We start from the raw sequence: 25,684 nt of genomic DNA, 5'->3' as shown, positions 1-25,684 counted from the left end.
CACGTGCTGGCGTGGAAGCTGCTGGAACACAACGGAGAACACGGCAATGCAAGCCTGCCCCACGGAGCTTACACTTTGGTGCAGGAAGCACGTGATGAACACATTTTATGTTTATTTTTAAACTACACATCATGATTTATGCTATAAAGGACATAAGTTATGTGCTGTCACAGAAGCAGCAGTGCTGCTGAGCAAGAATCTCTTTTTTCCCCCAGATTTCAGAGAGATGAAAGGCTGCAGGGGTGTCTCTTGTCTCTCTTCATCCAGCTCAGCTCAGGACATAAGACAGGAGACACGGGCAAGTCTTGGGTGAAACAATGGTTTTCCTCTACATCTTCAGGGGCAGAAAGAGTAGGATCCTCTTCTAGAACCTCTGCCCAGCTCAGAGAGGAGCAACTGATGGACCTCGCCTAGGAAGTGATAGAAACAGAAATCTAACAGCACGTTTTTTTTCAGTCTTTGAAGGTGAGAAAGTCTCTGAAATAAAAGGCACACAGAAGAACATCATCAGGGTCCCACATGTTGGCACACACATTCCCAAACATTTGGTTGGGAGGTAAAAGTGATTTTCCATATTGTTTACTGATTTTCATTAATGTGACAAGAGAAAATCCCAACCCAAAGCTAAAACTTACAGCAGGGAACCCAGTACTCAAAGCCTTTACAGCCCTGAGCCACTCTGCCCAGGAGGGCGTGACCTTCCCTGCGGTTCCCGCCTCAGCCTCGCTCTCACTCTCCTGGGCAGACAGGAAGGACCAGCCTCCAACCAAAAGGCAAGAGGCTTACAAGTTATGCTTATAAACGACACATTTTTTAAAATATTTGCAACACGTGCTAGCCAAAGGTTAACTTAACTCTGGCGAATCAACTGTAAAAGATTAACAATCCAACGTAAAACTGGCCAAAGACAAGAACAGACAGCTCAAAGAGAGAAAATCAAACGCAAGAAGGCTGCCGCCACTCACTCAAAGAGAAGTGTTTATAAAACATGACAACAATTTCACCAGAATGGCAAATTTTCTTTTTTTAATGTTTGACCAAAAAAAAAAGAAACCAAAAGAAGGAATTCTCTGGCAATCCAGTGGTTAGGACTCTGAGCTCCCACTGCAGAGAACGTAGGATCCATTGCTGGTCAGGGAACTAAGACCCTGCAAGCCATCCAACCAAAGAAACAAACTCCTAAGCTTATGCAAAGAGACTTGAGGAAGAGGCACCCTCTCATACACACAACAGGGATATAAACCAGTATATTTTTGGCTATGTCTATCAAAACCCTAATGTTCAAACCTTAGGCCCAGTAACTACTTAGCTAGGAAATCATTCTACAAGTATGTTCCTAAAGTATCTTAATGGCAAAAAAATTGGTCATAACCTAAACGTCTACCACTAAGGAACTGATCAGATAGGTGCCACGCAGAACAGAGGAGGGCACAGCCTGCTTCGAGGGAGAGGAAGGGCTGCATTCCCCACTGAGAGGGGACTGGGTGTTAATAAACGGGGACGCAGAAAAGAACAGGAGCATCCTTTGGCTTTTTTATGTTCTAATTTTTTTTTTAATGGAGCTGAATTCACATTACTTAGGTAACTTTTAAAGTATGTTCACAAAAACAAGAAGCAAACACACCAAAAGGTTCATTAGTGGAGGGCACAGGATCCATCCCTGGTCAGGGAACTAAGATCCTGCAAGCCACTAAACATAAATGGTAGTACTATAGGTAACATTTTCTTTTCTGCCTTTTTAAAATTTCCAAAAATAAAAAAAGTACTAAATAGAATGTAAAATGCACCAATTGGGTGGTTGTTTTGTCTTGATTAAGGCAGAGCGAGACAACATACAGACTCGTGGATGTTTAGCATCTTTCTGGAGGCTAAATTACCTCCCCCAAAAACATCTATATTTTCTCATCTTTCCCCTTTTTCATTTTACATTTTTGTATACTGTTTGGGTCTCTATCATCTGCATGTATTTCTTCTTAAAAATTAAGTCTAGTAATTCTCAGCAGGTGCAGTATGCTTTGGTCCTCCATTTGACCACCAGCCTGAGTCCCCCCAGAAGCAAGCCCACCTTCTTGTTAGAGCAGGAGGAGCGGAGATGGGGACCCCTCGTGGGCCACAGGGGACGGGGCGGGGGGAGCGGCTGCTGGTACTCAGAGTACGAGGGGAGCCCAAATGATGAGAAGACCTGCCATCTTCCTGGAGAGTATATGACCCGAGTATGGCTCCCCTAGGGGCTCAGCGGTAAAGAATTCGCTTGCCAATGCAGCAGACGTGGGTTCAACCCCTGGATTTGGAAAATCGCCTGGAAGAGGAAATGGCAAACCACTCCAGTATTCTTGCCTGGGTGAACCCATGGACAGAGGAGCTTGGCGGGCTACAGTCCGCGGGGTCGCAAAAGAGTCGACCATGACTTAGCGACTAGACAACAACGATAACCCGACTATGACAGAGAGCAGGCTGCGGCCCCAAACCACCACTGCTGGGCACTTCTGACTTATCTGGGGAAAAAGCCCTGCACTCAGCGTGGGTGTCACCACGAAGGAGCCTTAGGAAGGAACCCAAAAGCCACAGGACACAGAGATTTCTGTTTCTTCCAGCAGACAGAAAGAGAAAGAAGAATCTTCATGTGTGCCGCACCGACCAGGCATCAGGTGTACTTTATATATAGAAAATACGCTATATTTAAGCCTCCTACAGGCCTCTGGAAAGCCTCCATTGCTGGTTTCATTTGCAGGTGTGGCAACTTGCCCCAGGTCACACAGCCAGGATCCAACCCCATTCAGACCCCAACCTCCAGGTCCCTATTTTCACGACACTCGAGGCTTTGACAAACAAACCCCGGGCTGTGGACACGAGCGCCTGTCCCCAAAGGCCTCCCTTCCCGGCCCGCCTGGGGTCAGCCCTGGCCATCTCTGTGTCCACCAGGCCCCGCTCAGAACTCGACGCCATGGAGCTGCAACACTCACAGACCAAACGGGGGCTGCAGATCCGGATGGCGCCAGAGGCTGTGTCTCACTGCCCGAGACACGGCATATTTCCCCGGACACAGGCAGACGCAGGCAGGGAGGAAGCACGCGGGACGAGCCGCGTGTGCTGGAAGCTAAAGTCCGAGTGGCGGGGATAGAAACGCCCTGTTCTTTGTAGTATGTAGGTATGATTTTACGAAACCCAGAGATGGGCAAACCATCGAGAGAAAATAAGGCGAGAGGAGGTCATGAACAACGCTTCTGGCCCACACGTGGCCCCCATCCATCTAATCCTATGCAGCTAACAAAGCAGATATAAACCTTCAGTTGGAAGCAATAAATGCCGCCCATCTTCATCGTGCCAGTTCAGCGGAATGAGATTCAAGGAATGCGTGCCCTAACCAACGGATCTGCGGGGACGTGGAGGGAACTGAGAGAGAAAGTAGAAGAGCAGGGTCTTGTAAGACAGCCGGGTGAAGGCAGGACGAGAAAGAACAAGGAGTGGGTGCTGTGGGAACACGTGGGGGGCCATGCGGTAAGAGACGGGAACTGCTCTTTCCTACACAACTGACGAAAACGGACCAGATGCAAGACAGAGCTCCAACCACCCGCCTTGAGCACCTGGACAGCACAGAGAGAGACGAAGTCCTTTTCTGCTAAGAGCAGGGTCCCTGACACATCCCTATCTTGCCTCATTAAGGAGCTCACCTCTCAAACAGCTGAAAATGCAAGAAGGGAAGTGTTACCTAGAACTCGATTCTAACCAGAAAGCAAAGGCTAGCAAATTACATTTTAAAAAAAGAAAGAAAGAAAGAAAGAAACCTCGATTAGCAAAAACAATAACAACAACAAGAATACCACCTTGGGGGATAACCTCGTCAATCTGGAGTTCCAAGGAGGGAAGAAAAAGCCTGGAGACAGAAACAACTGTTTCGCCTAGACTTCCTGAAAAATCTGAGACAAAGAGACAGTATAAAGAGAGGTCCCAAAAGGGGATGCGGCTGGAAAGACGAGGCCTGGTCTCCAACAAGCGGGTTCTGAGCATCTAAAGCACGATAATCCCCAGCTGCCAAGGGCAAGGTCACAGCACAGGGTGCTGAGGAGGTGTCCAAAGACACGAGCAACTGCCCGAACCCTGGACAGTCCCAGCGAGAGTGGGATGAGCTCAAAGAACAGATAAGCAGAGCTGATGGAAATGCAAGAACTACTTGAAATAAGTCTTAAACCTACACATGAAGCTGGAAGAAGACCCAGGGAGGAAGTGCGCCCCTCGGGGGGAGGGACAGAGGCTCTCATCTACTGAAGTGATAGCGACTGTGCTATCATTTCTATCAAGGAGAAAGCTCTTCAAACTGGACCATACTTAAGGCAGACCTCAAATCCAAGCTCACCCAAGAACTGACTGCTGCTGCTGCTAAGTCGCCTCAGTCGTGTCTGACTCTGTGCGACCCCATAGATGGCAACCCACCAGGCTCCCCCGTCCCTGGGATTCTCCAGGCAAGAACACTGGAGTGGGTTGCCATTTCCTTCTCCAATGCGTGAAAGTGAAAAGTGAAAGTGAAAAGTGAAAGTGAAGTTACTCAGTCATGTCTGACTCTTAGCAACCCCATGGACTGCAGCCCACCAGGCTCCTCCGTCCATGGGATTTTCCAGGCAAGAGTACTGGAGTGGGGTGCCATTGCTTTCTCTGAAGAACCAACTGATAAGCACCCAAAGATGACTGAGCTAAAAGACACACCCCAGTCTCAGAAGAATCACACCCCACGACCAGAAGCCTGGTCGGCGGAGCGTGGTGGGCCGCCGTCTGTGGGGTTGCACATCTGCAGCAGGTGTGACGCCCAAACCACCACTGGTCAGCACCGAGGAGCCGTGGGCAGAGTGGGCAGTGCCCGGCTTTCTGGCAGCGAGCACTCCCCCAGTGCCCGCCCTGCCCCAGGCACCGGGGCGGGGGGGGGGGGGGCGGGGGGGGGGGTGGGGGGTGGGGGTGGGGAGGGAGGTGCAGGGGGGAGGGAGGTGCGGGGTCGGGGGGAGCGCGCAGGTGTCAAGGAGTTCAGCCTAGTGAAGGAAACAGCCAAGGAAAAAGAAACAATGCGCACACAGAACTGCTAAGAAGAAGGACCACGTGACCTCACATCTGTCTCTCGCACACCTCTGGAGCAGGTCGTGGACTAGACCGGCAGAGCCTGGGCTAGCTCCCTGAGAAGCCAAGGCGCGCGAGTCGTGCCACCTTTTCCAGCAGGCTTACTAAGTTACAGGCCAGACAAACAGCAGACACTAACGCACGGGTCCTTGACTGCTACAAAGGACGTAGACAAGGTCCCCTGCCAGCCTCTGGGATGGTAAAGAAAGAGGCAGAGAGGTGACGAAGTACTTTGTTCATAATAGCCATCAACGGCCGACACTAAAGTGGTATCTCACGGATCCAGGACAGGCTGAGTGTCGTTTAGTCGCTGAGTCGTGTCCAACTCAGTGACCTCACGGACTGTCACCCGCCAGGCTCCACTGTCCATGGGATTTCCCAGGCAAGCATACTGGAGTGGGTAACCATTTCCTTCTCCAGGGGATCTTGCCAACCAGGGATCGAACCCGTCCTTCCTGCATTAGCAGGCAGATTCTCCACTGCTGAGCCACTGGGGACAGGCTGAACTTGCACCAAACTGAACTCGGCACTCACTCTGACTTACTGCCCGGTCTCGGTAAATGACAGCGACGTCACACGCAGCCGGACTCCCGGATATAAATCTCGAAGCAGTCATCTGCAGCCTCTCTCCACCCGCCCCCAGCAGAGCCACCCCACTCTGTCTATGCAGAGATCTCCCCAGTCAGTCTTCTCTTCCCCAGGCTGGCTGCCACTGGCGTGGCCCCCTTGGGCCTTCCGTGCTCTCTAACCAGCGCCTAGACTTGGTCTGCTCTCCAGCACATCCCACATCAACCTCGAAAAGGCAATTCTGAGAAGACACATTTTCTTCCTTAAACATCACCATTGGCTAAGAGGGCGGAATCCCAATTCCTTAGCTTGGTCGTTCCTAGCTCCTGCCCGTAATACCTCTGCCCTCATCCTATTTAAGCTACACTGAACCCCTCTGTCCTCCAACACGCCACGCCTTGTCAGGACGCCAGTCTTCGCATCCTTCCAGCACCAGGGCAATGCCACCTCCTCTGTGAAGCCTCCCTAGCGACTTGCAGGCAGTCAGCCCCTCTTTCCTCTCTGCTCCCACAAGACTCTTGCCAAGTTCCTACTTCCACACACACACACTGGTGCCATTTACAAGACTGGTCCTCCCTCTGCTATACAGGCCACATGCCTTTGGGAGACTAGGACCGTGTCGTATTCACTTTTTGATTCCTAATCCTGGGCCTAATACATGGATTCATGGACGTACTCAGTAAATATTTGCTTGTTGACTAAAGCCAGAGAACACCTCCAGTGACAAGCCACGGAATGCCATCACCGGCTCTGCCTACAATTCTACCAATAAATACACTGGCTGAAGATGTAGTAGGCAGGAGTGCATCGGACTTGCAGGTGACTCGCACAGTGGGCGCGTGCAGTGAACAGACTTCTTTAAAGATCACAGTAAGTGAAAATACGGGCCAAAGTAACTCCCTAAAAATATCATATGTTGGGGCTCAAAAAACATCTACTAAAATAATAGCATGTGATGAGAGAGACCTTTCTGAAGTCAGATCCACGCAACTCGATGAGTGAGAATGAAGGCTCTGAAGGCGGGCTGCCTGTACGAGTCTCAGTTCTTCCACTAACTAACTAGCCATGAGATTCTGGAAGTTTCTTTCATTGCATTGCAGGGATAATAACAGTACCTACTTCATAGGGCAATTCAATAAACTCTACTATCGTTTCTTGATGCTGCTGCTGTTACTGTTGTTAAAAGTTACTTCTAAGAGAAACTATAAAGCAGCAAGGGCCTTACAATTAGACTGCCCTAAATTCAAGCCAGCTCTAAGCTTAGTATTAATAGCTGCCTGACCTTAGGCAGTTATCTCACTTCCTTTTTTTTTTTTTTTTAAATGAGCTCCCTGACCAAGGATAGAACCTAGGTCCCCAGTAGTGGAAGTGCAGAGTCCTAACCGCTGGACTGCCAGGGAATTCCCTTACTTTCTAATCTCCAACGTTTCCATCCATTAAATGGGGCTAATGGTAGTATCTGTCAGAGATATTCACTTTAGCATCACAGTTGATCCTCAAACAACAAGGGTTTAAACTGCACACTTACATGCGGGGTTTTATTAATAAATACAGACTATAGGACAACAGCATCCCCCGTGGGCTGATTCCAAGGATACGGAGCTGCAGGTGCAGAGGACCGACTGCAAACTTATACGTGGGTGTTTGACTGCATGTGGGTCAATGCCCCTAACCCTCACGCTGTTCAAGAGTCAAGTGTATTAGTGTATTTCAAGTGGGTTAAAAAAATGATGTAAACTAAATGCCCACTACTAGAAACTGGTCAAATAAATCACGGTATACCCATAATGGCACATTAAATACCGTGCAATTATAAGACAAGAGGTAGATCTAGATAAACTGAGATCACAATTTCTCCTAAAAAGATATTCTTCCATGAAAAAGGCAAGCTGCAGACTGATACATACAGTCTGGTCCCAGTTTTGCAAAATGTTTTAAAAAAGAAAAGGCAGATATGTGTACATACGTGTGTGTTTACCCACTTTCTTGTAAATATAGCCTTGCTTAGTAGTGTGGGGGTGTGTGTGTGTGTGTGTGTGTGTGTACATTCAGTCATGTCCGACTCTGCAACCCCATAGACTGTAGCCTCCCAGGCTCATCTGTCTATGGGATTTTCCAGGCAAGAATACGAGAGTGGGTTGACATGCCCTCCTCCAGGGGGTCTTACGGACGCAGGGATTGCACCTGCATCTCTTGTGTCTCCTGAACTGGCAGGCAGATTCTTTACCACTGGGGCCGCCTGGGAAGCAACACGGAGCCATGCAAATGACCATACAAACTAATCTTAATCATCAACGGGGAAAACGGATTGTTCCATGGTCTTTACAAATTTTTATCAAAACATTAAAAACTCTTTTACTGTCAGTTATAAATGAATAAAGAAGTAAGAAATAGTATAAAACTAATATTGATTTAGCACACTAACTAAAAATTAGAGACACTGAGAATGAGTGTTTTGTTTCTTTGTAAAAACTCATGCAGAGAAGGCTGAACAGGGCTTGCCTTCTCAAGGTTTCACACACAAGACAGAGCAAACATCTTTTCCACGCCTTTATAAACTGCCACACTCTCTGTAAATCTGAATCAGTTTCCAACATTTTATCCTTTGGGTTTTTAATGTTGCAAAACACCTTCGAGAGTCCCTTCCATGTGAAACTGTTCCCCAGCGTCACTTCCTCTGGCTCTTCTTTGTCCTCTGCGTCACAACTGCCGGGTCAGGGGATTTGCCTTCACTTAATTCTACGCAGAGTCTCAAACAGCGGCAGTGTCGACATTTCTGCAGTCAGCTGTAATTCCACTTAGGTTCAGTTATGGAATTTCACTTTCAGCATTACCATTTTTCATTTCTTTGCTGAAATTTCATCAATGTTGGGCAATTTCCTCTTTTGATTGTCCATTTTTGTAAAACATCACATGAGTTTATTGCTAGGAGACAAGGAAGCAACACAACAGCTGCACACTTGCCCGTGTGAACTCAACGGCAGACGGGAGTGACCTCCACCAACAGACACGCAGAAGGGCCGTGACTGGCCACGGAGCCTAACACACATCTGTTAGGCACATAGGGATGTGTGAACTGAAGAGCTAGCTGCAAAGTCTGTACTCTGTACAACTACTCGTAGTTCACACAGCATAACAACTCGAACTTGAACTATGCCGTTTTGGGACTGGTGCTATTTAACTAAGCTACAGTAAATGGAACTCATGTACGCTGTAACTGTGAAAAGCAAGGACTGCCCGCACAGTGAACGAACATCAGAGGGACGTACACATGTAAATAGTAACAGTGGTCCCCTCAGGAAGAGCTCCATCATTTAAACTTTTTTCAGTTACTAAGTTCTACACCGTGGGAATGGTTCTCAGCCTGACGTGATTTTCCCCATGAGACATCTGAAAATGTCTGGAGACATTTCTGATTGTTGCAACTTGGAGCGGCACAGAGAGGGCTGCATCTGGGATCTGGTAGGTAGGGACCAGGATGCTAATTCCTAAGAAGCACTGGACAATTTCCACAACAGACTTATCTGATCCAAAACGTCAATAGTACTCAAGCTGACAAACACTGTTTTAAACCAAACAGTTTTTATTAAGTTCGTTTTAATAGTACCTTTCTCATAAAGTGGTGGCAAAGATACACTGAGAAGATGGCAAGCAGAAGGAACACAAGATGCGGTTAGTATCAGAGGTTCTAACTGACTTCGGGCTGCAGGAGTACCTTAATATCACCTTAGATTCGTGGTATTCTGTTTTACAAATATCTGATCCAATGCCATGATATGGTCACGATGCAGCTGCCAAGAAGTGAGCATCACCTGCAGCTCCCTGGCAGATCAAGATCCTAGATCAAGACCGGCGTCCAGACCCAGCCACACTCGGCACTTCTCACATGACACAAATCCACTGTCACGTCTAAGCAAAAGAAAACTAATAAACTTTCAAAAAATAATGACCAGGGCATAAAAGGTCCGCGAAGAAACTCCCGGGATAAATGGATCCGTAAACTGGGACAATTATTCTGAGCAGTTGAGAGACTGGATGTGATAACACTCCCAAAATTCCGTAGGGTTGTCACAGAGAAGAGGGCTATGTGACTCCCCACGGCAGAAATTACAAGGAGCTGTCCTCCAACAGTAGGGGCTTGGAAGGTACTAACCTCCCTGCCCCTGGAAACACTCAGGCAGAGGCTCTTGGAGGAATCCTGCACTGAGTGAAAGAACCATCCAGATGAGCAATAAGGTGTTTCTAATACTCACATCAACAGAACACAGCACGTTATTTCAAGAACAAGAAGTAGCTGCCTCCTTTGACCCAGCAATCCTACTCCTGTGTACTGACCCAAGAAAAATGAAAACATGTCCACAAAAAGACTTGTGCAAGAATATTCACAGGAGCTTTACCCATCATAGCCAAAAATTGGAAATGCTCCAAAGGAGAACGGATAAGCAAACTGTATCCCATCCATACAATGGAAAACTGCGCCGTATAAAAAGGGATGAGCTACCAATACAGGTAACCAGGTGCATGAACTTTACAGAAGAGAAGTCATGGTGATTGATTTCCTTTTACATGACATTCTGGAACAGGCAAAACAAACCCCTAGTGCAAAAAACACACCAGAATTGTGATGGCCTGGGAAGGACCATGAGGGAACTTTTAGGTAATAAAAATTTTTGTTCTCTATCTTGACAGAGGTTTGGATTGCACGGATGAAAGTCACCAAATGATACACTTAAAACCTGAGCATTTCACTCCTATATAAATTTTACCACAAAATAATTAATTAAATGCACGAACAAATACTGAACTCCAGTGCTTACATATGCTAAAATGTTTAAGGGCAAAGGGTACTAATGTCTGCCACTTCCTATAAAATGCATTCTCAAAATAAGACAGGCTGATAAATGAGTAGAGAGATGGAGAGACAAAGAAGAGACACAAGAAAGCGAGTGGAGTCGGATGTTAGGGGTAGAATCTAGGCCGTTGGGTCTATGGGTGCTCACCGTACTGTTCTCTCAAGCTCGCTGCCTATTAGTGTTTCCTAATGGAGAGAGGGGAACGTAGGAAGTAACAGCCAGTAAGGGGCACAGGGGACAGAAGAGTGGCCAGGAGGTCATGGCAGGACAGCAGCAAGGGGAAGGACAGGGGCTGCCTCAGTCAACACAGGGGCCTCTCAAGGGCAGAGCTGCAGAGGCCCGGCCAACCTGGGGGTAGGAAATCTTAGCCAGGATGGAGCGTACGGAAGCGCCCTGGCTAAGTTCTTGTTCCCATGGGACCGGCTCCATCACTCTCTGGCCCTAGCCCCGCCCCTCTCTGGCTGTGGTCCTTTCCCCTGGACAGTGAAGGAAGCAGTTCTACAGCCAACTATTCACCACATCTGTGCAAACCGTGTTTCCAGACAGGAGCCGAGGAATGCAGAGACACAACTGCAGCTGCAGTGAGCTCCAGCCAGTTTCCTACAGCAAGGAGCTGGCTATCAAATCAGCATGTCCGCAGAAGAAGGACTGGCGCAACTAACTAGCTCTGTCTGCATGCGAGCGATCCACTTGGTAGAGGACCCACAGCCAACACTGAACCCTGCCCCACAGCACACAGCAGGTTTCTGGGACACAGAATATTATGGAAATTCAAGAGAATTAAGAAGATAGATTTGCTGGACCGAAAAAAAAAAAATCACAGATACTTTGAGAAGTCGAATTTCAATAATCTGAAAATTATCTACTTGACTATCCCTATTTCCCTGCCTGCAACAGCACAGACCATGTAAACCTTTTTCTGTGGTACGTTTTACCTACTGTTGGCTCTCCACCCCGAGGACACACGTCCTGGAGCTGGCCTAGAAAAAGGAGACTGGAAAGCTGAGCGGCTTGGTCCTCGGCCCAGCTCTGCGGTCACCTCGCTAAGAACCTGAACTCAAGTCACCTGTGCTCAGCCTCCTCCTCTCTAGGATAGGCCTAGACTACCTGAGGTCAAGGTTTCTTCTGATGCTAAATTCTTTAACATGACTCTCTCTTCTAGGTTAGGAAATACAACCCGAAAGCGTGTTTGCTGCTGCTGCTGCTGCTGCTAAGTCGCTTCAGTCGTGTCCAACTCTGCGACCCCATAGACGAGAGCCCACCAGGCTCCCCCGTCCCTGGGATTCGCCAGGCAAGAACACTGGAGTGGGTTGCCATTTCCTTCTCCAATGCATGAAAGTGAAAAGTCAAAGTGAAGTCGCTCAGTCTTGTCTGACTCTTTGCAGACCCCATGGACTGCAGCCTACCAGGCTCCTCCATCCATGGGATTTTCCAGGCAAGAGTACTGGAGTGGGGTGCCACTGCCTTCTCTGAAGAACCAACTGATAAGCACCCAAAGATGACTGAGCTGAAAGACACACCCCAGTCTCGGAAGAATCACACCCCATGACCAGTGCAGGAGAGGAAGACCCAACAAGGCCTGTGGGAAAGATGACACAGGGGCGCGGGGCCACTCGTCCCCAACCCCTGCCTACTCTGCCGGGCCAGAATCAGGGCAAGACTGGACAGGACAAGACTGGACAGGGGACGGTGGGGCAGGGGATGATGGGACAGGCGACAGCGGGGGCAGGGGACGGCGGGAGAGAGGACGACAGGGCAGGGGACGGCGGGAGAGAGGACGACAGGGCAGGGGACGGTGGGAGAGTGGACGGCAGGGCAGGGGACGATGGGACAGGCGACAGCGGGGGCAGGGGACGGCGGGGGCAGGCAACCATAGGGCAGGGGAAGGGGAACCAGAGAGAGAGACCACAGGGTGGGGCTCAGACCACGCCCTGCCTTCTAGCCTTGAGGGGTCAACAGGGCAACAGCTCTGTCCCTCAGTGTCAGGACCTGGAAAGAACACAGATGAAAGTTCTTCTAAATAAGGAAAGCTCCACCCCGGGGTCAGACAGAATTTCCATAATGACCGATTTGCCTACAAGTGGCCTGAGAGCATTCCCAGCAGTGGCGGAGATGCATTCCAGCTGAGGAGGGGGCGGAGGGAGGAGCCGCCCCTTCTCCCCGCCGCCGCCCAGCCCAGCTCTCTGCTGCCATTACAGAGGCCCACCTCGAGTAAGCTCAGAGCTCTCTGGCAAGGGTTCCCTCCCTGGAGGCCACCAGTCCTAGGGGCCCAGAGTCACTGGTCCCTCTGGGACACTGGAGCCTGGGAGTCTGCAAACACAGCCCCGGCTGGCGGCAGAGCTCATACTCAGGCTTCCCGGGGCTGGCGGGGCAGCTGCCCTTCCCCTCCTCAGCTCACACAGCCCGGGCCGGGCGGCCCCTCCCCACCTGAGCGATGCCGGAGGCTGCCGGGGGTGGGAAGGCAGGGAGATGCCAGGGAAGACGCCAGGGAGACAGGCACCCTCGTTCCTGAGGACACACTTCGTCCCTTCCCTCTGGAGGTCAAAAGAGGAGACGAGACACAAAACTACAAACACACACACACACAGGGAGGAAGTCCGGGGCCTGCCCTCACGGCACAGAGCTCTACCTACACTGGCAGTGCACAATCTCCAGGAGCGTTAGCGACTCCCACCAACACTCCCCTGTCCCTCAGCTGCTAACTTCCTTGTAACCAACCATGACCCCCTAGCAAGCTGCCCGGAGGGTGCAGAGGCGCGCAGCGGGTTCGGGCGTGAAGTGAGGCTCTTCTGCGAGTGAAGAGCTCAGGGGAGCCACCGAACCCTTCCTCAGGAGCCGCCGACAAGGGGACCAACCTTCATATCCACCTCCGGTCACCGATGATCTGAAAACAACTCTAGCCTGAATTTTAAAATTCCACAGACTTTACTAAGTCCACTTCCCAATCCTGAATCCTTACTTAAATTGAAGCCAAAAAGCCTTCATCTCGGTTCCCCAGTGCCTTTCCGCCCTGGCCAGCGGGGAGGGGAGAAAAGACACAGTCTATCTGCCTGTCCCATGGCCACCTCAAGGTGCAGAGACGGGGATCAGACCAGGAGGCCACGCGGAGGCAAGGGAGCTAACTCTTGCGCCCCTGCACTTCCAGACCTGGCAAGCAGCCGCCCCTGAATCACCAGGCCCTTTCTCCAAGGGCGAGGAGGTCTCAGTAGCCTGGGGCTCAAGCGGGGGTGACCGCCCACTGCTTGCTCCCCCCACCATCCCCCTCTACGCTGCACACTGCCGCTTCCCAGGCATGACAGATGTAACTGCTATTCAGTGTGTTCAAGACAGGACAAAAGCCTTCTCCAAAAGCACAAAGCCAGCAGGAATGCAGACAGGCCTACGTCAATGGAAGCCACCTGCCAGGGGGCCCTTTTCTGCCACACCCCCAGCGTACACACACACAATTTTTTAAGCCTCTCAAACCTGTGTTAACATACAGTCAGGTGAATTTTTCTCTGAATCACTGGACAGTTCTCCCAGAGCAGGGAGACTTCACCACCATTTCTCAAATAGTATACTGCAGGATGTTAATAAGTGACAGGTATCAAGAAAAAGGGGCCCGACCTATGTCAGAAGCACCAGCTTATACAAAGCCGGACAGATTTTTCTACTAAAGGACTTATCGGCACCTTTAGAATGTTAATGTGTGCTGAAGAATGTTTCCCAGATTCGTTTGATCCCAGGGTGTCTCAGGACTGATGTTCCACCAACACAATCCAAGACTGTCTGGTGTTTGGAGAAATGGGCGACTCTGTTCCATGCTCATCCCCTCACGTAGCTCTTCTACTACTTGAAATGCATGAGAGATATTTTGCTTACGTGCTTCCTTCTCAATAAGCTTCCAGTGAACAGATGAACAGATTCACGAGCGTGCTGTGGTATCTCCACAGTTCGGTCCAACCAGTGATGACGTTTCCACAAAGACCACTAGAACTTCATCCAAACACGGAACCCCTGCATACGCTCAAGCCAAACCTGGCTCTGAATCACCTGCGCTTATGCCACCAAGGACCAGGGTTCAAATGCGGATGAACCGGCTGGTTTCACTCCCTGACCAAACCTCTCCCTAGACTTCCTCAGCTGTTCTGCATTTGCCCCTAAAAGTAACTGGGTGACTGCCCTGAACGTGCACGCCTGTGGCCAGTGAGATGCCACCACTGTAAGTACCGCACGTGGTCGGGGCAACCTCAGCCACTGACACCGCCAAGTCCAATAGAGAAGCCTGAAAGGAACAGCGGGCTAACCAAGCTGGACCAGAAAGGGTGCTTACCCACCCTTCCTCCCATCATGGGCGTGACAGACACTCAGAAATGACATGAACCGTCAACATCTCCCAGAAAGTCCAGTATTTTTATATTCAAACTATGTATTTCCGGTTGTCTCTTGGATCTGGAAGTAGTGCCCCTACTAAAAAAAACACTTGTTTGTCAGACAGACCCTTCCTTCGTGTGTGTTGGGGTAACTTTGTAGAAAAGCCCCTTCAGGAGCCCCTCTGGTACCCTGGTGCGGGCTTCCTGCTTCATTCACAGTAAAGTGCATCCTGGAGGGGCGCCTCCCACTGACCTCCGCAGCTGAGCCCCAGGCGGTGCCCTCAGATCCGCGGCAACCCCCCCCCTCCTGCCCTGCACCCAGGAAACCTCTGCCTCTTACAGCCTCTGCCCTTGTTCTGAAGCCACAGACTATTCCCAGCGTGCACATTTCTGAGAACACCTTTGGTGGAGATGGAGATTGTGGTTCTTCTCCGGGCACCACCAAGAGGTCGGGGAATTCCAAGGACTCTGGTTCTGACCTAAGAAGGGGGGAGGGCCCTATGTCAGCTCTCCCCTCCCAACCCTGGAAACATCAGAAGAAAATAAGGTGAGATTCCACGAGCTAACGCTGAACAGTCTCCATTCATAACCAAATACAAAAGTGCATGTTTTATCACCTTAAAAAAAAGTTCATAGCTTATTTCTACCCTATTTCCCCAAATTTCTCTTCTTGCCCACCCAGCAAAACTAGTTCAACCTCTAGACAGCGGGAGTGAAGGGAACACCGACAGCCCTCTCCAGAGAAGCACCCCCAGGCTTCCCAAGCAACCCCAGACCCCAGACCCCTGCTCCTCGAGAAAGAGACGGAAAGCGCCTTCCCCAGCTCCTGCCAGCCCCTCAACCTCCCCACAGGGCTTCCTGTCCCTGGACTCCTCAAGGCTACAGAGAATTCCTTGGTTTCATTACTCCACTCATCTTTTCTAACTGGGCGGGCTTGTGTTTGGATGTAGCTCTTCTGAAGCTGACACTTTAATTCTTGACTTTAGCAACTTTATTGTTTAAATACCAGTTTTGCCTCTAAGGCAGCCAAGGCTCTGCTCAGCCTGTTAATTATCAGCTGCTGAGCAGTCATTTCTTCACCGAAGCTGACGTGGTCGGAGGACACCAGGGGTAAAGAGCTGGCATTAGGAAAGGGGCCCAACTCCCTCATGGCCATCTCGTTAGAATCCAAATGAAGACAAACAGGCAAGAGGCTCAGCCATTCCCTGGGTCTGATGCAGCTCAGCTAAGTGCCTAGCACTGTGCTTACCCTGGGGCTGCTGCTGCTGCTAAGCTGCTTCAGTTGTGTCCGACTCTGTGCGACCCCATAGACAGCAGCCCACTAGGCTCCCCCATCCCTGGAATTCTCCAGGCAAGAATACTGGAGTGGGCTGCCATTTCCTTCTGGCATGAAGGTGAAAAGTGAAAGTGAAGTCTCTCAGTCGTGTCCGACTCCTAGCAACCCCATGGACTGCAGCCCACCAGGCTCCTCTGTCCATGGGATTTTCCAGGCAAGAGTACTGGAGTGGGGTGCCCATTGCCTTCTTGTATCTTGTCCCTAAGGCACTCAGAGGCTAGGACATGGGAGGGCTATCATTTAAATTCAGAGCAGTAGCTAGTGTGAACTACCACTAATATAGGGCAGAAAGTTATTCTTCCTGGAACTGGGTAAGAGGGGCGGGGGAGGGGGGCAGTGAAATCTAAGCTTCCAAGTAGAAACAAACTTCTACCAGGGGTAAAAGGATGAACATGAGAAAGACACAGAAGATCAAGAAGCAGAAGAAACACACTACAGGGCGGGATGGAGTCCTCCCCAGGAAGGGAAAGAGTGTGCGTGTGTGTGCTTGCGTGAGTGTGCGCGCGTGTTCACAAAGGTGTGTTGGGGGTAGGAGTAGGGGAAGAAAGAAAGGGCAAAGCCAGCTTGCCTGAACACCATATTTAGGAGTTTAAGTGTCACGCTGCAGGCAAGGAGAGGCCACGGGAGGTCTCTAAACAGACGTAACTGTGGTCATATCTGGCTAGATGGCTGTCCCTGAATGGCTCTGAAGAAAACCAGATCAGTGGCCTCAAAAAGCAGGTGTGAACCATGCAGAGAAACATGGAGCAGGATGGACACTGGGGGATGACCGGCTTGATGGCCCTTGGGACCCTCCACCGTCAGGGTCCCCCAAGACGTGCACCTCTCCACGATCTCTCAGCGAGGCCTGACGATCGGCAGGTTCCCGGGAATGATGTCGCGGCCTGCATCTCTCGGGGGCCCTCGCAGGTTGGGTACTCTGAAACCCCGCTGTGGCAAGGGGGTGGCAGACACAGCCGCGCATAGGTGTCTGCAGAAGGCCGGGTGGGGATGGGCTGATGCGTTCCGTGAGGCTCTGGAAAATGCCAATAGCACCAAGGAATAATGCACCTTCAGGGACCCAAACTTTGACTTGATTAACATAAAACTTTAAAAAAACATAAAACCAGAAAAAGTTTTTAAGAGTAAGGTTTTCTTCAAAAGAGGTAAGCTCCCCATCACTGGAGGAATTTAAGAAGAGGTTCCATAGGATGCCAAACAGAGATATTGATCATAGACAAAAACACACCTTCCTGAACACCACCCCACAATCTTGGACTCAGTAAAATACATAGTGGGGCCCAGGAATCTGTATTTTCAAATGCTACCCACAAGGTGATTTTGACAATCGACTTGGTTGGGAGCCACTGAGCTGGACGACCGTTTGTGGGGAGCCAGTCCTAAACAAGACAAACAAAAGTTGCCTTTCTAAAGATCACCTTCTCTGTACTCTCGCCCCAGGACCGCAAAACCTCTCCTCGTGTTCTTCCACAAATTCCCTCCCAGCTCTGCTAAATCCGCCAGGGTGCAGAACAATGGCCTCAGAGTCTGGCGCTGTGTGAGAGCATTCTGAAACGATGGAACGTTCTCTATCTGCACTGCCCAACACGGCAGCCACTAGTTCCATGTGACTCTTGAGCAGCTGCCATGTGGCTGCTGCTACTGTATGGAGAAACTAATTTTTAACTTTATTCAAGTGTTTAAATTTAAATCGTCACATGTGGCTGGTGGCTACTGGACCAGCAGTACAACTAGCTGTGGAAAAGGGCTTATGCATTCACTCTGAGACCCACACAGATCAGCAAATTCTGACTGCTCCTTCCACCACCACCTCTTGGAGGTCAGCTCCAGCCTGAAGAGACCGGCCTGTGACGGGGAGATACAATTCAGAGAAAATGGCAGGAAAGGAGGAGCTCTGTGTCAGCTGCACCGCAGACAACAGGGACAAAGAACAAAAAGCCTTAGCAGCAATCCTCACCCTGCAGGGCTGTGCCCTTCTCTGCCCGAGAGAGCAATTAACACTAGCAGCCATCACCCCATCCAAGACATGGGAGCCTATCGCCCGGTGCAAGGCCCCAGCTCCCCCAGAGCAAGAGGACCTCAGTCTCAAGGATGACCTGGAACAGCCCTCAGCTGTCCGAAGCTGGAGTCTCAAAGCTGATTTGTACTGGAACTTTTGGGCTGTTCTGGAGTATAGATATCCTGTGGTATATCTGGAGTACACTACAGGGATACAGGATAGTATATCTGGAGTATAGATATTGGGTATCTATACCCAATACATGCTCAGTCACGTCCAACTCTTTGCGAACCCATGGACTGGAAATTCTGACCCTGGAATTCTCCAGGTCAGAATACTGGAGTGGGTAGCCTTTCCCTTCTCCAGTGGATCTTCCCAACCCAGAGATCGAACCCAGGTCTCCCACTTTGCAGGCGGATTCTTTACCAGCTGAGCCACAAGGAAAGCCCAAGAATACTGCAGTGGGAAGGCTATCGGTTCTCCAGCAGATCTTCCTGACCCAGGAACTGAACTGGGGTCTCCTGCATTGCAGGCAGATTCTTTCCCATCGGAGCGATCAAGGAAGCCCCACAGATATCCAAGGGAGAATAAACCTCACCAAAAAAAAGCTGCACTACTTTTCCAAACCTCAATAGTCTTCATCAGGAAAATGTATCATCTGCACACTAAAAAAGATAACTGGATTCCTGCCCAAGTGCAGCTGCTGCTGCTGCTGTTTAATCACTAAATTGAGTCCAACTCCTTGTGACCCCATGGTTTGTAGTCTGCCAGGCTCCTCTGTCCATAGGATTTCCCAGGTAAGAACACTGGAATGGGTTGCCATTACCTTCTCCAGGGGATCTTCCCGACCCAGAGGTAGAACCTGCAACTTCGGCATTGGCAGGAGGATTCTTTACAACTGAGCCACCTGGAAAGCCCCATCCAGGTGCAGCACAAAGGCCAGATTCAACCTGACCAAGGACTCCAGCTTCACATGTGTAGCCTTTCAACTTGATTCTCGCTCCCACGTTTGGGCCTCTTTCCCCACCATCTAACTGGACATACACTCTATCAAAGGGGGTGGTTATCTGAGCCAAGAAACAGGTACCACCTCAACCTTCTGGGGCACCAAGTGAACACAGACCAAAGCTGCAGAAAGAGGCCAGGTGGGTATCTGCAGTCACCCATCGTATTTAAATAATTCTCAGTATGTGGGGAGGACAATGGACAGGACGCTCCCTCAAGGCTCCCGCAGACCCCCTTACTGCCTCCTCTTGGGAGAGATTCTCATCCTGCTTCAGGGACACAGGCCCTCAGAGAAGAGGGGCGTGGCAGGGATGGCTGAGGAAGCAGGATGGGAGAAAGGCCACATGCTACAAAAGCACTGTGGGGGAGGGGAGAACCATCCAGCAAAGGCTGGATCCTTTTCTGAAGTTTACTGGAAGACTGGGGTTTTTTCCCCTTCTTGCTCTATAAAAAGAACGAAAGAAAGGGGGGAAAATGTTGCAACTTCCTTTGTCACAGCACATGCTCAGGGAGAAGCGACCGAAGCCATTGCTTCACTTTCCCATCCGCACTAACGGCCGGTTCCATCCTGGGCCCGGCCTTCCGCTCACCCAGCGCCCGAGAGGCAGGAGGCCAGGCGGCCAGACTGAGGGCTCAGAGAGCCTCCCGGCGCCCGGGTTCACCTGGAGGCCCCCACAGGAAGGATGCGACTCCGCAGGGAAGGGAGGAGCCCCGTGAAGGCCCAGAGGAGGACCCACGGCCTCGACTGCAGCCCATTCTCATCACCCCATCCTCCCCGCTCCATGGATGGCGGGTCAGCGCAATCCCGAGCGCCTCCGGTTATAGAAACAGCCCTGGGAGACCTGGGCCGGCGGAAGATGGGAGCCCTGGGGAGCCCCGCAGCCTGGCTCTCGCCCTCCTGCTGCCCAGCCCTCCTGCTGCCCAGCCGTCTGTGTGCGGCGGTCCCTGGGAGGGTCACAGGTGCGAGCCCGCACCAGGCAAAAGGGACCACAGCCCCGACCCGTCTGTCCTGGAAGAGCCCACCCGAGTCTCTGTATCCTCTGAGGCTCTGATTCTACCACTTTCCCCCGAGTCGGCCACCTGAACCTCTTTACGGGTAAAACCTGGATCAAGCCACCCGGAGGCACTGCTTCCGTTGGAGAGCATCAAGAGGGGATACCTGTGAACCGGCACAGCACCGACTGCGGGGTCAGGCTATTCGCAGTCCTTTATACACAAAGCTGTCCGCTCCTCCTCTAAACTCTAAGTTCCCAAAGGCAGGGCTCCCATCTGACGACTGTAGCAATTTGCACACAATAAGCATTCCATAAATATTTGATGAAAAAACAAAGAGCGGAATCAACTAAGTACTGAATCACAGTAGAGTCAGGGAAGAACTATAGGAGAGGCAGTACTGGAAACTCCATGGAGCCAGGTAGGAAAGCCAGAGGCGCCCAGCATTAGTAGCCTCAGGGCTCTATACTTGTATTCCTTCTGCCTGCCTCTCCCTCAAATATTTCTAGGGCTCACTCAAATGTCACTTTTGCAGTGAAGCCTTCTCTGAGCCCCTATTTGAAACTTCAACATCACACACACGTTCCCAGCATTCCAGGGTGTCCTCCTTTGTACCTACAGCCTTCTGACAAGCTATATCATTTATCTGATTGTATTTTCTCTGTCTCCCCATGCTAGAATGCAAGCTCCACACAAGCAGTATTTTCTCTTTTTTTCTTTCTTTTTTTTTTTTGATCTTCTTGGTACACTGAGGTATCCCTAGAGCCTGAAATAACACTTAGCACTTAGTAAGTGCTCAATAAATAACTGCTGGGGACTGAACGATTCCGAACATATTTCCTCTTCCATAAAATAGGGACTTTTACTTTGCAATATTAAGGATTAACAAGAATGTAAGTGAAACACCTAGTACAATGCTTGATACACAGTATCTGCTCAGTAAAGACTTGCTATTAACCCAGAAACCCTTCACAGTGTTGCTAAGCTTTGGACAGTGATCTGAACGAGGCAGAGGATAGAATATTGCTGTATGTATCCCTCATTCTGCTGTTCTGATCTTCCTTAGGGAGATGGCAAAAGTCATCCTTGGCAGTGCTAATTTTCTTGAGTAGTAAGTTGCTTTGGATCTCAGAGAGCTAGAAGGTACCCTGGGGCAAATTCCACTTAGAAAGGAAGGGGTCCAGTCTAAGTTGCTAGAAAAGAATCAACCCTCCTAGTTCTAAACCCCTCTCTTCTCACATAGCAGAGGTATTAAAGGAGTCTAAACCCAAGAGGAAGACCCAGAGTCGTCGCCCCCCAGGCTAATCCTGCCATCTGGGCCTCCTAATGGCCGCTCAGCAGGGAAGACAGGAGGCAGGCACAGAGAGGATTCACATTTACAAACATTAGTTGAAAGGCTGAGTGAGTAAAAGTACGGCAGCCCAGGGAGGGATGAAAGAACACCGGCCTGCAGAAAGCGAGGGCAGAGAGGGTGGCTCCCAATCCCTGGAGCCCTGGAGCCCAGGCTGACCACCTCTTTCCCAGCAGAGGGGCATCAGCAGCAGTGATGAAGAGCGCCCTTCAGCACAGGAGAGCCCTGGATTTATGATGAAAAAGCTGAGCGAGGCCCCGACAGGTTCAAGAACTTGCTGAGACCCACACAGCCGGGTGGGTGCTTCAGAGGCCAGGCGGGTTCTCTCCCCCTTGCCTGGAACTCAAGGGTTCCCCGAGGTTCAAACCTCTAACCCCAGTCCCGGCATCATGCTGCTCAATGCTGGCCCTTTTGCAACACACAGGACGAGGCCAGGAGACAGGAAGGCCACCTCGGACGGCATCCAGGTGTCTCTGCGTGTCTGGGGCTGACTCGAAGACGCCAAGAACTCTGGGAGAGCTGGCAAGCTCCACACCTGTCCCTCCCTCAGTTAAAGTTCTCCAAAGGGCAGGAGGATCATCTCCACAGCACAACACAAGACAGAGGAGCTCTGAAACAGGGAGGAGAGGCATCAGTGGGAAACTGTGGTCAGGGCCCTTACGAGAAAGAGAACTCTGTTAGCAGAAACGCCAGGTGCCAGCTTGAGTCAGCAGACCCCAGTGGGTGAGGGGAAGACCTCCCAGAAGAGTGTCCTGAATGGCCTTTTAGCAGACAGGAGGGAGAGCAGGGAGAGACCCTTAGGGAGACCCTCACTACAGCCCCAACTCATTCTCAGAATCCAGGCCAACCCTGTCCCTCACCCAGTCACTCCCTGAAACCTTGAGGATCACCACTAGCACATTACACTTGTGGAGACAGCATCCACTATTGCTCAGTAATCACATCTTCATGAGGCAGCTGGGTGTAATGCACAAGGCCAAAATACTCTAGAATTTTTTTAATGATGGATATAGTCACTACACAGAAATAAGAGGATACGAAAATAACGGCGATGTAGGTCTTCACGGAATTTGCCATCCGACGTCTGCACTTCGCACACTGGAGAATTACACTTAAAACCAGGAAGAGAAGGTAAGAGCGTCTTGGCGAGTGTGATGGGGAGGGATGGGAAGACCCACTTCTGGCCTGAAAGGGGTCACGAAGGAAGGAGCAGGGCAGGCACAGGGCGGAAGAGGCAGGCTCAGACAAGAGCTGGGGCGAGGCGGGGGCCAGGACGACCCAGGACCAACGGGAGACAGACGCTGGGTGGAGGAGCGAGGGTTAGAAAGCAGGGTCCCATGAGCAAACAGAAGACATACGTCACTGAGGCTGAAGTGCAGCATACGTTCAGAAAAAAACAGACTGAGGTCAGATCTGAGAAGGACGTGGAAGCCTCCTGAGCTCTGCAGTCAAATCGAACCCACCATTCAAGCTGGGAAGCGACGTGACCAGAGCTGTGCTTCAGACAAACTAATCCCCATGCTAGCTGAAGAACCCGGGGACAAGACTTCATTCCACCACCAGCCCTCTAACTACACCTCAAACTCGGTTTTATTTTCCTTTTAAATATCTAAAGCAAGGAAACCAAAAGTGCCCTTGAGAGCAGCAGAGCTGAGCACAGGTGAAGGGGCGCTCGCGGCCCCTGCTCCCCCGAGAGCACCGGTGACTGAGGGCCACGGCTGGGGGGGACACAGAGGCGGCAAAGTCCTGAGGGTCCCACTGGGGTCCAGCGGGAGGGATACCGAGCTGGGGAGCGGCAGCCAAGGGGAAGAACAAAACGATGCTTCTGTAAGCGTGAGAGGTGACGCTACTGAGCACTGTGGCCTCCAGCCTTCCTCAGACTTGGGTGCCTGTATGAAGCCAAGCACAGAAAAGGTACAAGATGACCTTGCAGCCGGACTGCAGCAAGCTCCAGGGCACGCGAGCTCTTCCCCCGTCCACCTGCATTCCTCGGATGCTCCGAGTTCCACAAGTTCCACACATATGGCTTTAAGCGCCCTGGGCTCCTGGGCTCCGGGTCTTCCTCCCCCCGTCCCGCCCCCCAACCGCCACCACTTTGAACTCTGCAGAAATCAGACTGGACAAGCAATCTACAGATTCTTCATTCAGAAAGACCGCCCTCACCTAAGGCTCCTGGAACCCTGCCTTTAAAATTCTTCCACATCTTCCTCTAAGAATTACAGAAGCCAGGCCCGGAGGCCCAGGATGCGGGGGGCGGCGCAGCGGGAGGAGAGAGAAGGCACGACTCCCCCAAGGACAGGGACTCCTGTCAGAGCTAAAAATAAACCATTAGCAATCTACACCCATCTCCTCCCCTCCAGAGGCCCATGGGCCTTGGCAGAGAAATCCCTCCCTGCGGAGCAAACCAGGCCCCAGAGGACAGCCGGGAGCAGGCGGTCACGGAGCTGGGCTCGGGATGGGACTCCAGCTGCAGGCGGAGGCTCCCCCAAGGCACCCCTTCTCCCAAATAAGCCCCGACACCAGAAAACAGACACAGAAGCCCCCTGTCTGACGGGGTCAGCACCGACACCCTCCGAGGATTAGGAACAAGAGGAGAATGTCGAAATCATAAAGGGAGCACTCTGCCCAGTGTCCATCCGGCAGCCAGGAATGCCAGCTGTCCCCATGTGGTTCTATGGTACCAGGGGTACCAGGACCACCTGGAATACAAGGACCCACGGGCAGCAGGAGAAGACGCCACCTCAGTGGGCCTCAAGGGACACAGATCACCAAGATCCTGCCCCCCAGTCAGGAGGGAGAGGAGACCCAGCTCCCAGTGACATCCTGCAGGTGGCCCAGGGGGAGGCTGGGGGGCCGTGCCTGACTCATGACAGAGGATGTTCTTGGAAGCCAAGGGGATGAGGTCACACTGTGGATGCGGTAACCCGAAGCCCCAGGCTGCCGAGCCCTGCGCAGGGGCAGGTAGCCACTCAGTCCCCGGGCAGCTGAGGTGAGGGCCTGGCAGCTGCCCTGGGCTCCCCACTCAGCTCCACGCCCCCCACCCACCCAGGGAAGCCCCCCAGCAGGCAGGGCCTGGAGGAAGGCGGAGCTGGAGGCCAGCACAGAGTGCCTCACGCCCCTCCCCGGCTGACCGACCCTTCCAGGAGCCCACGGAGCCTCCGGACATGCATCTCAACACCTGGAGGCCAGCACCCACAGCTCACTCTCAGCACAGCCGGCTCGGCCGCCCACCAAGCTCGGGCTGGAAGAAGGGGCGAACGGGGAGGGGGCGCCAGTGAGTGTGAGGACCAGCGCGGCGGTGCGGCAGGAAGGCCTGGGCCGCTGTCAGGCCGACCCGAGATGGAGGCGGCAGCAGGGCAGGTTTATTTTTAGCAGCTGAGACAAGAGGGGCTAAGTGACAGTTCTGGGCCCTGGACAGGACGCCAGGTGACACACGTCCAGTGAGGGCTGGGAGCCTCATGACAACATGAAGAATCCAAAGGAAAATGAGAGCAAGGCGGTCAACTCGATGACCTGCCTCGGTGGGGCGGGGGCGGGGGGATGTTGGGGGAAGCGGGGAGGAGCCCCTCAGGAACATGAGGGTGTAGGAGCTGCTGGGGGCACATCAAGAGGTCCCCTCCCAGGTCCCCGTACCTGGGACTAGAGAGATTTTGCTTTTGTTTCATGTTCGAAAGAACCATCCCAGAGATAAGCCACACAGAGATGCTGCCGTCCTCTTCTCTGAGACAGGAAAGGCTTCGTTCTGCGGTTGGTCACCACCCCTCACCTCCCAGGAGAGTGCTGGAAGGCCGCTGACCACAGAGGGACCTGCAAACATCCCTCAAGAGGAAGGTGCCCTTTCATATGACCCTTCTGGACAGCTCAGGTTCCAGGCGGAACACACACACAGCTTGGCTGGTCCTAGAAGGGAACATTGCTTCCGATAAAGGGTGACCTTGGGGCCACGTCCCAGCCTCTCCTCCCTGCCAGATGGCACACAAAAGTGCTTACAGGTCAGAGAAGAGAGACCCTCGAGAACTCTACACTGCCAGAGGCTGAGCACAACCATAGCCCCCTTTCCGCTGAGTCTTCTTTTCCTTCAACCAAATCTCCTGGCCTGGCACCGAGAACCCAAGTTCAGGACTG

At 51.7% G+C, this 25,684-nt stretch overlaps 1 protein-coding gene across 1 annotated transcript in view; it reads right to left on the bottom strand.

Annotated features, from left to right (window-relative positions):
• The window catches only part of MAPKAPK2 (MAPK activated protein kinase 2), a 45,719-nt gene that overhangs the window by 12,607 nt on the left and 7,428 nt on the right, over positions 1–25,684 (bottom strand). The gene's annotated exons all lie outside the window — the stretch shown is intronic.

This window comes from Ovis canadensis, chromosome 12 (genome assembly GCF_042477335.2).
Source record: "Ovis canadensis isolate MfBH-ARS-UI-01 breed Bighorn chromosome 12, ARS-UI_OviCan_v2, whole genome shotgun sequence".
Classification (NCBI taxonomy): Eukaryota; Metazoa; Chordata; class Mammalia; order Artiodactyla; family Bovidae; genus Ovis; species Ovis canadensis.
Note: the sequence above shows the minus strand (reverse complement) of the source record. Positions and strands in the feature narration are given on the sequence as shown.